The sequence below is a fragment of the Hordeum vulgare genome, unplaced genomic scaffold (genome assembly GCF_904849725.1).
Source record: "Hordeum vulgare subsp. vulgare unplaced genomic scaffold, MorexV3_pseudomolecules_assembly, whole genome shotgun sequence".
Taxonomy (NCBI): domain Eukaryota; kingdom Viridiplantae; phylum Streptophyta; class Magnoliopsida; order Poales; family Poaceae; genus Hordeum; species Hordeum vulgare.
In genome coordinates this window covers 540,001-547,500 of record NW_025422486.1, presented here as the reverse complement: position 1 = coordinate 547,500, position 7,500 = coordinate 540,001, and the positions used below count along the sequence as shown (strand labels likewise).

The window sequence follows — 7,500 nt, the reverse complement described above, 5'->3', positions numbered from 1 at the left end:
AGTAGTAGTAGTAGCAGTAGTAGCAGTAGTAGCAGTAGTAGTAGGGGAAAGCATAAGGAACAAATAGATAGTTGCATGTCGGATGCGATCATACCAGCACTAAAGCACCGGATCCCATCAGAACTCCGAAGTTAAGCGTGCTTGGGCGAGAGTAGTACTAGGATGGTTGACCTCCTGGGAAGTCCTCGTGTTGCATTCCCCTTTTTAAATATATTTTTGCGCCACGTGACAAGGATGACACGGGACCGTGATCTATATGACCTCGTTTTCTTATTTTTGACGTTTACTAGTTTTCTTATTTTTGACGTTTGTGATATGTTTTAGCTTGCCCCTCCCGTGTCCATTGCCACATTTGCCTCGAGAACGGAGACGAGTTTAACACAAGAATTTCACCGCTCCCTCTCTACCCCGACAACACGAGCACCGCCACGACCTCTGTGACTTTTCCCACCGCGCATGACACCCAACGACTAGTAGTAGTAGTAGTAGTAGTAGTAGTAGTAGTAGTAGTAGTAATAGTAGTAGTAGTAGTAATAGTAGTAGTAGTAGTACTAGTAGTACTAGTAGTAGGGGCAAGCATAAGGAACCAATAGATAGTTGCATGTCGGATGCGATCATACCAGCACTAAAGCACCGGATCCCATCAGAACTCCGAAGTTAAGCGTGCTTGGGCGAGAGTAGTACTAGGATGGGTGAGCTCCTGGGAAGTCCTCGTGTTGCATTCCCCTTTTTAAATATATTTTTGCGCCACGTGACAAGGATGACGCGGGACCGTGATCTATATGACCTCGTTTTCTTATTTTTGATGTTTACTAGTTTTCTTATTTTTGACGTTTGTGATATGTTTTAGCTTGCCCCTCCCGTGTCCATTGCCACATTTGCCTCGACAACGGAGACGAGTTTAACACAAGAATTTCACCGCTCCCTCTCTACCCCGACAACACGAGCACCGCCACGACCTCTTTGACTTTTCCCACCGCGCATGACACCCAACGACTAGTAGTAGTAGTAGTAGTAGTAGTAGCAGTAGTAGCAGTAGTAGCAGTAGTAGTAGGGGCAAGCATAAGGAACAAATAGATAGTTGCATGTTGGATGCGATCATACCAGCACTAAAGCACCGGATCCCATTAGAACTCCGAAGTTAAGCGTGCTTGGGCGAGAGTAGTACTAGGATGGGTGACCTCCTGGGAAGTCCTCGTGTTGCATTCCCCTTTTTAAATATATTTTTGCGTCACATGACAAGGCTGACACGGGACCGTGATCTATATGACCTCGTTTTCTTATTTTTGACGTTTACTAGTTTTCTTATTTTTGACGTTTGTGATATGTTTTAGCTTGCCCCTCCCGTGTCCATTGCCACATTTGCCTCGAGAACGGAGACGAGTTTAACAAAAGAATTACACCGCTCCCTCTCTACCCCGACAACACGAGCACCGCCACGACCTCTGTGACTTTTCCCACCGCGCATGACACCCAACGACTAGTAGTAGTAGTAGTAGTAGTACTAGTAGTACTAGTAGTACTAGTAGTAGTACTAGTAGTAGTAGTAGTAGTAGTAGTACTAGTAGTAGTAGTAGTAGGGGCAAGCATAAGGAACAAATAGATAGTTGCATGTCGGATGCGATCATACCAGCACTAATGCACCGGATCCCATGAGAACTCCGAAGTTAAGCGTGCTTGGGCAAGAGTAGTACTAGGATGGGTGACCTCCTGGGAAGTCCTCGTGTTGCATTCCCCTTTTTAAATATATTTTTGCGCCACGTGACAAGGATGACGCGGGACCGTGATCTATATGACCTCGTTTTCTTATTTTTGACGTTTACTAGTTTTCTTATTTTTGAAGTTTGTGATATGTTTTAGCTTGCCCCTCCCGTGTCCATTGCCACATTTGCCTCGACAACGGAGACGAGTTTAACACAAGAATTTCACCGCTCCCTCTCTACCCCGACAACACGAGCACCGCCACGACCTCTGTGACTTTTCCCACCGCGCATGACACCCAACGACTAGTAGTAGTAGTAGTAGTACTAGTAGTAGTAGTAGTAGGGGCAAGCATAAGGAACAAATAGATAGTTGCATGTCGGATGCGATCATACCAGCACTAAAGCACCGGATCCCATCAGAACTCCGAAGTTAAGCGTGCTGGGGCGAGAGTAGTACTAGGATGGGTGACCTCCTGGGAAGTCCTCGTGTTGCATTCCCCTTTTTAAATATATTTTTGCGCCACGTGACAAGGATGACGCGGGACCGTGATTTATATGACCTCGTTTTCTTATTTTTGACGTTTACTAGTTTTCTTATTTTTGACGTTTGTGATATGTTTTAGCTTGCCCTTCCCGTGTCCATTGGCACATTTGCCTCGAGAACGGAGACGAGTTTAACACTAGAATTTCACCGCTCCCTCTCTACCCCGACAACGCGAGCACCGCCACGACCTCCGTGACTTTTCCCACCGCGCATGACATCCAACGACTAGTAGTAGGGGCAAGCATAAGGAACAAATAGATAGTTGCATGTCGGATGCGATCATACCAGCACTAAAGCACCGGATCCCATCAGAACTCCGAAGTTAAGCGTGCTTGGGCGAGAGTAGTACTAGGATGGGTGACCTCCTGTGAAGTCCTCGTGTTGCATTCCCCTTTTTAAATATATTTTTGCGCCACGTGACAAGGATGACGCGGGACCGTGATCTATATGACCTCGTTTTCTTTTTTTTGACGTTTACTAGTTTTCTTATTTTTGACGTTTATGATATGTTTTAGCTTGCCCCTCCCGTGTCCATTGCCACACTTGCCTCGACAACGGAGACGAGTTTAACACAAGAATTTCACCGGTCCCTCTCTACCCCGACAACACGAGCACCGCCACGACATGTGTGACTTTTCCCGCCGCGCATGACACCCAACGACTAGTAGTAGTATTAGTAGTAGTAGTAGTAGTAGTAGTAGTAGTAGTAGTAGTAGTAGTAGTAGTAGTAGTAGTAGGAGCAGCAGCAGCAGCAGCAGCAGCAGCAGTAGTAGCAGCAGTAGCAGGAGTACTAGCAGGAGGAGGAGTAGTAGCAGGAGTAGCAGGAGCAGGAGTAGCAGGAGCAGGAGTAGCAGTAGCAGGAGCAGCAGTAGCAGTAGCAGTAGCAGTAGCAGTAGGAGCAGTAGCAGTAGTAGTAGTAGTAGTAGTAGTAGGAGCAGTAGTAGTAGTAGTAGTAGTAGTAGCAGGAGCAGGAGTAGTAGCAGGAGCAGGAGTAGTAGCAGGAGCAGGAGGAGGAGCAGGAGTAGGAGCAGGAGCAGGAGCAGGAGCAGTAGTAGTAGTGGTAGTAGTAGTGGTAGTAGTAGTGGTAGTAGTAGTGGTAGTAGTAGCAGTACCAGGAGCAGTAGTGGTAGTAGTAGTAGTAGTAGTAGTAGTAGTAGTAGTAGTAGTAGTAGTAGTAGTAGTAGTAGTAGGAGCAGCAGCAGCAGCAGCAGCAACAGCAGCAGCAGCAGCAGCAGCAGTAGTAGCAGCAGTAGCAGGAGTAGTAGCAGGAGGAGGAGTAGTAGCAGGAGCAGGAGCAGCAGTAGCAGTAGCAGTAGCAGTAGGAGCAGTAGCAGTAGTAGTAGTAGCAGTAGTAGTAGGAGCAGCAGCAGCAGTAGTAGTAGTAGTAGCAGGAGCAGGAGCAGGAGTAGTAGCAGGAGCAGGAGTAGTAGCAGGAGCAAGAGGAGGAGCAGGAGTAGGAGATGGAGCAGGAGCATGAGCAGTAGTAGTAGTGGTAGTAGTAGTGGTAGTAGTAGTGGTAATAGTAGTGGTAGTAGTAGCAGTAGCAGGAGCAGTAGTGGTAGTGGTAGTAGTAGTGGTAGTGGTGGTAGTAGTAGTAGTAGTAGTAGTAGTAGTAGTAGTAGTAGTAGTAGTAGTAGTAGTAGTAGTAGTAGGAGCAGCAGCAGCAGCAACAGCAGTAGCAGCAGCAGCAGCAGCAGTAGCAGCAGCAGCAGTAGTAGCAGCAGTAGCAGGAGTAGTAGCAGGAGGAGGAGTAGTAGCAGGAGTAGCAGGAGCAGGAGCAGCAGTAGCAGGAGCAGCAGTAGCAGTAGCAGTAGCAGTAGCAGCAGTAGCAGTAGCAGTAGTAGTAGTAGCAGTAGTAGTAGGAGCAGGAGTAGTAGTAGTAGTAGTAGTAGTAGCAGGAGCAGGAGCAGGAGTAGTAGCAGGAGCAGGAGTAGTAGCAGGAGCAGGAGGAGGAGCAGGAGTAGGAGCAGGAGCAGGAGCAGGAGCAGTAGTAGTAGTGGTAGTAGTAGTGGTAGTAGTAGCAGTAGCAGGAGTAGTAGTAGTAGTGGTAGTAGTAGTGGTAGTAGTAGCAGTAGCAGGAGCAGTAGTGGTAGTTGTAGTAGTAGTGGTAGTGGTAGTAGTAGTAGGAGCAGCAGTAGTAGTAGTAGTAGTAGTAGTAGTAGTAGTAGTAGTAGTAGTAGTAGTAGTAGTAGTAGTAGTACTGGTAGTAGTAGTAGTAGTAGTACTGGTAGTAGTAGTAGTAGTAGTAGTAGTAGTAGTAGTAGTAGTACTGGTAGTAGTAGTAGTAGTAGTAGTAGTAGTAGTAGCAGTAGTAGTAATAGTAGTAGTAGCAGTAGTAGTAATAGTAGTAGTAGTAGTAGTAGTAGTACTGGTAGTAGTAGTAGTAGTAGTACTAGTAGTAGTAGTAGTAGTAGTAGTAGTAGTAGTAGTAGTAGTAGTAGTAGGGGCAAGCATAAGGAACAAATAGATAGTTGCATGTCGGATGCGATCATACCAGCACTAAAGCACCGGATCCCATCAGAACTCCGAAGTAAAGCGTGCTTGGGCGAGAGTACTACTAGGATGGGTGACCTCCTGGGAAGTCCTCGTGTTGCATTCCCCTTTTTAAATATATTTTTGCGCCACGTGACAAGGATGACGCGGGACCGTGATCTATATGACCTCGTTTTCTTTTTTTTGACGTTTACTAGTTTTCTTATTTTTGACGTTTGTGATATGTTTTAGCTTGCCCCTCCCGTGTCCATTGCCACATTTGCCTCGACAACGGAGACGAGTTTAACACAAGAATTTCACCGCTCCGTCTCTACCCCGACAACACGAGCACCGCCACGACCTCTGTGACTTTTCCCACCGCGCATGACACCCAACGACTACTAGTAGTAGTAGTAGTAGTAGTAGTAGTAGTAGTAGTAGTAGTAGTAGTAGTAGTAGTAGTAGTACTAGTAGTAGTAGTAGTTGGGGCAAGCATAAGGAACAAATAGATAGTTGCATGTCGGATGCGATCATACCAGCACTAAAGCACCGGATCCCATGAGAACTCCGAAGTTAAGCGTGCTTGGGCGAGAGTAGTACTAGGATGGGTGACCTCCTGGGAAGTCCTCGTGTTGCATTCCCCTTTTTAAATATATTTTTGCGCCACGTGACAAGGATGACGCGGGACCGTGATCTATATGACCTCGTTTTCTTATTTTTGACGTTTACTAGTTTTCTTATTTTTGACGTTTGTGATATGTTTTAGCTTGCCCCTCCCGTGTCCATTGCCACATTTGCCTCGACAACGGAGACGAGTTTAACACAAGAATTTCACCGCTCCCTCTCTACCCCGACAACACGAGCACCGCCACGACCTCTCTGACTTTTCCCACCGCGCATGACACCCAACGACTAGTAGTAGTAGTAGTAGTAGTAGTAGCAGTAGTAGCAGTAGTAGCAGTAGTAGTAGGGGCAAGCATAAGGAACAAATAGATAGTTGCACGTCGGATGCGATCATACCAGCACTAAAGCACCGGATCCCATCAGAACTCCGAAGTTAAGCGTGCTTGGGCGAGAGTAGTACTAGGATGGGTGACCTCCTGGGAAGTCCTCGTGTTGCATTCCCCTTTTTAAATATATTTTTGCGCCACGTGACAAGGATGACGCGAGACCGTGATCTATATGACCTCGTTTTCTTATTTTTGACGTTTACTAGTTTTCTTATTTTTGACGTTTGTGATATGTTTTAGCTTGCCCCTCCCGTGTCCATTGCCACATTTGCCTCGAGAACGGAGACGAGTTTAACACAAGAATTTCACCGCTCCCTCTCTACCCCGACAACACGAGCACCGCCACGACCTCCTGGGAAGTCCTCGTGTTGCATTCCCCTTTTTAAATATATTTTTGCGCCACGTGACAAGGATGACGCGGGACCGTGATCTATATGACCTCGTTTTCTTATTTTTGACGTTTACTAGTTTTCTTATTTTTGACGTTTGTGATATGTTTTAGCTTGCCCCTCCCGTGTCCATTGCCACATTTGCCTCGAGAACGGACACGAGTTTAACACAAGAATTTCACCGCTCCCTCTCTACCCCGACAACACGAGCACCGCCACGACCTCTGTGACTTTTCCCACCGCGCATGACACCCAACGACTAGTAGTAGTAGTAGTAGTAGTAGTAGTAGTAGTAGTAGTAGTAGTAGTAGTAGTAGTAGTAGTAGGAGTAGTAGTAGTAGTAGGAGTAGTAGCAGTAGCAGGAGTAGCAGTAGCAGTAGCAGCAGTAGCAGTAGCAGGAGTAGCAGTAGCAGGAGTAGCAGTAGCAGGAGTAGCAGTAGCAGGAGTAGCAGTAGCAGGAGTAGCAGTAGCAGGAGTAGCAGTAGCAGGAGTAGGAGTAGTAGGAGTAGCAGGAGTAGCAGTAGCAGGAGTAGCAGTAGCAGGAGTAGTAGTAGCAGTAGTAGTAGTAGTAGTAGTAGTAGTAGTAGTAGTAGTAGTAGTAGTAGTAGTAGTAGTAGTAGTAGTAGTAGCAGTAGTAGTAGTAGCAGCAGTAGTAGTAGTAGTAGTAGTAGTAGTAGTAGTAGCAGTAGTAGGAGCAGCAGCAGGAGCAGCAGCAGGAGCAGGAGCAGGAGTAGCAGTAGCAGGAGTAGCAGTAGCAGGAGTAGCAGTAGCAGTAGTAGTAGTAGTAGTAGTAGTAGTAGTAGTAGTAGTAGTAGTAGTAATAGTAGTAGTAGTAGTAGTAGTAGTAGTAGTAGTAGTAGTAGTAGTAGTAGTAGTAGTAGTAGTAGTAGTAGGAGCAGCAGCAGCAGCAGCAGCAGGAGCAGCAGCAGTAGTAGCAGCAGTAGCAGGAGTAGTAGCAGGAGGAGGAGTAGTAGCAGGAGTAGCAGGAGCAGGAGTAGCAGGAGCAGGAGTAGCAGTAGCAGGAGCAGAAGTAGCAGTAGCAGTAGCAGTAGGAGCAGTAGCAGTAGGAGTAGTAGCAGTAGTAGTAGGAGCAGTAGTAGTAGGAGTAGTAGTAGTAGCAGGAGCAGGAGCAGGAGTAGTAGCAGGAGCAGGAGTAGTAGCAGGAGCAGGAGGAGGAGCAGGAGTAGGAGCAGGAGCAGGAGCAGGAGCAGTAGTAGTAGTGGTAGTAGTAGTGGTAGTAGTAGTGGTAGTAGTAGTGGTAGTAGTAGCAGTAGCAGGAGCAGTAGTGGTAGTGGTAGTAGTAGTGGTAGTGGTAGTAGTAGTAGTAGTAGTAGTAGTAGTAGTAGTAGTAGTAGTAGTAGTAGTAGTAGTAGGAGCAGCAG

The 7,500-nt window shown here is 46.8% G+C and overlaps 9 non-coding genes across 9 annotated transcripts; all 9 read left to right on the top strand.

Annotated features, from left to right (window-relative positions):
* The first annotated feature begins 80 nt into the window (after positions 1–80).
* Positions 81–199, top strand: LOC123416886. Its single transcript, XR_006616482.1, has one exon. It is a non-coding gene; the product is annotated as a 5S ribosomal RNA (ribosomal RNA).
* A 407-nt stretch (positions 200–606) lies between these two features.
* Positions 607–725, top strand: LOC123415600. Its single transcript, XR_006615310.1, has one exon. It is a non-coding gene; the product is annotated as a 5S ribosomal RNA (ribosomal RNA).
* Positions 726–1,090: 365 nt separating this feature from the next.
* LOC123416660 lies at positions 1,091–1,209 on the top strand. The gene has a single exon (XR_006616268.1). It is a non-coding gene; the product is annotated as a 5S ribosomal RNA (ribosomal RNA).
* Positions 1,210–1,616: 407 nt separating this feature from the next.
* On the top strand, positions 1,617–1,735 carry LOC123415791. The gene has a single exon (XR_006615489.1). It is a non-coding gene; the product is annotated as a 5S ribosomal RNA (ribosomal RNA).
* A 347-nt stretch (positions 1,736–2,082) lies between these two features.
* Positions 2,083–2,201, top strand: LOC123416727. The gene has a single exon (XR_006616331.1). It is a non-coding gene; the product is annotated as a 5S ribosomal RNA (ribosomal RNA).
* A 317-nt stretch (positions 2,202–2,518) lies between these two features.
* Positions 2,519–2,637, top strand: LOC123416799. The gene has a single exon (XR_006616400.1). It is a non-coding gene; the product is annotated as a 5S ribosomal RNA (ribosomal RNA).
* A 2,090-nt stretch (positions 2,638–4,727) lies between these two features.
* LOC123415737 lies at positions 4,728–4,846 on the top strand. Its single transcript, XR_006615438.1, has one exon. It is a non-coding gene; the product is annotated as a 5S ribosomal RNA (ribosomal RNA).
* Positions 4,847–5,241: 395 nt separating this feature from the next.
* LOC123416829 lies at positions 5,242–5,360 on the top strand. Its single transcript, XR_006616429.1, has one exon. It is a non-coding gene; the product is annotated as a 5S ribosomal RNA (ribosomal RNA).
* Positions 5,361–5,725: 365 nt separating this feature from the next.
* Positions 5,726–5,844, top strand: LOC123415974. Its single transcript, XR_006615662.1, has one exon. It is a non-coding gene; the product is annotated as a 5S ribosomal RNA (ribosomal RNA).
* Positions 5,845–7,500: the final 1,656 nt, after the last annotated feature.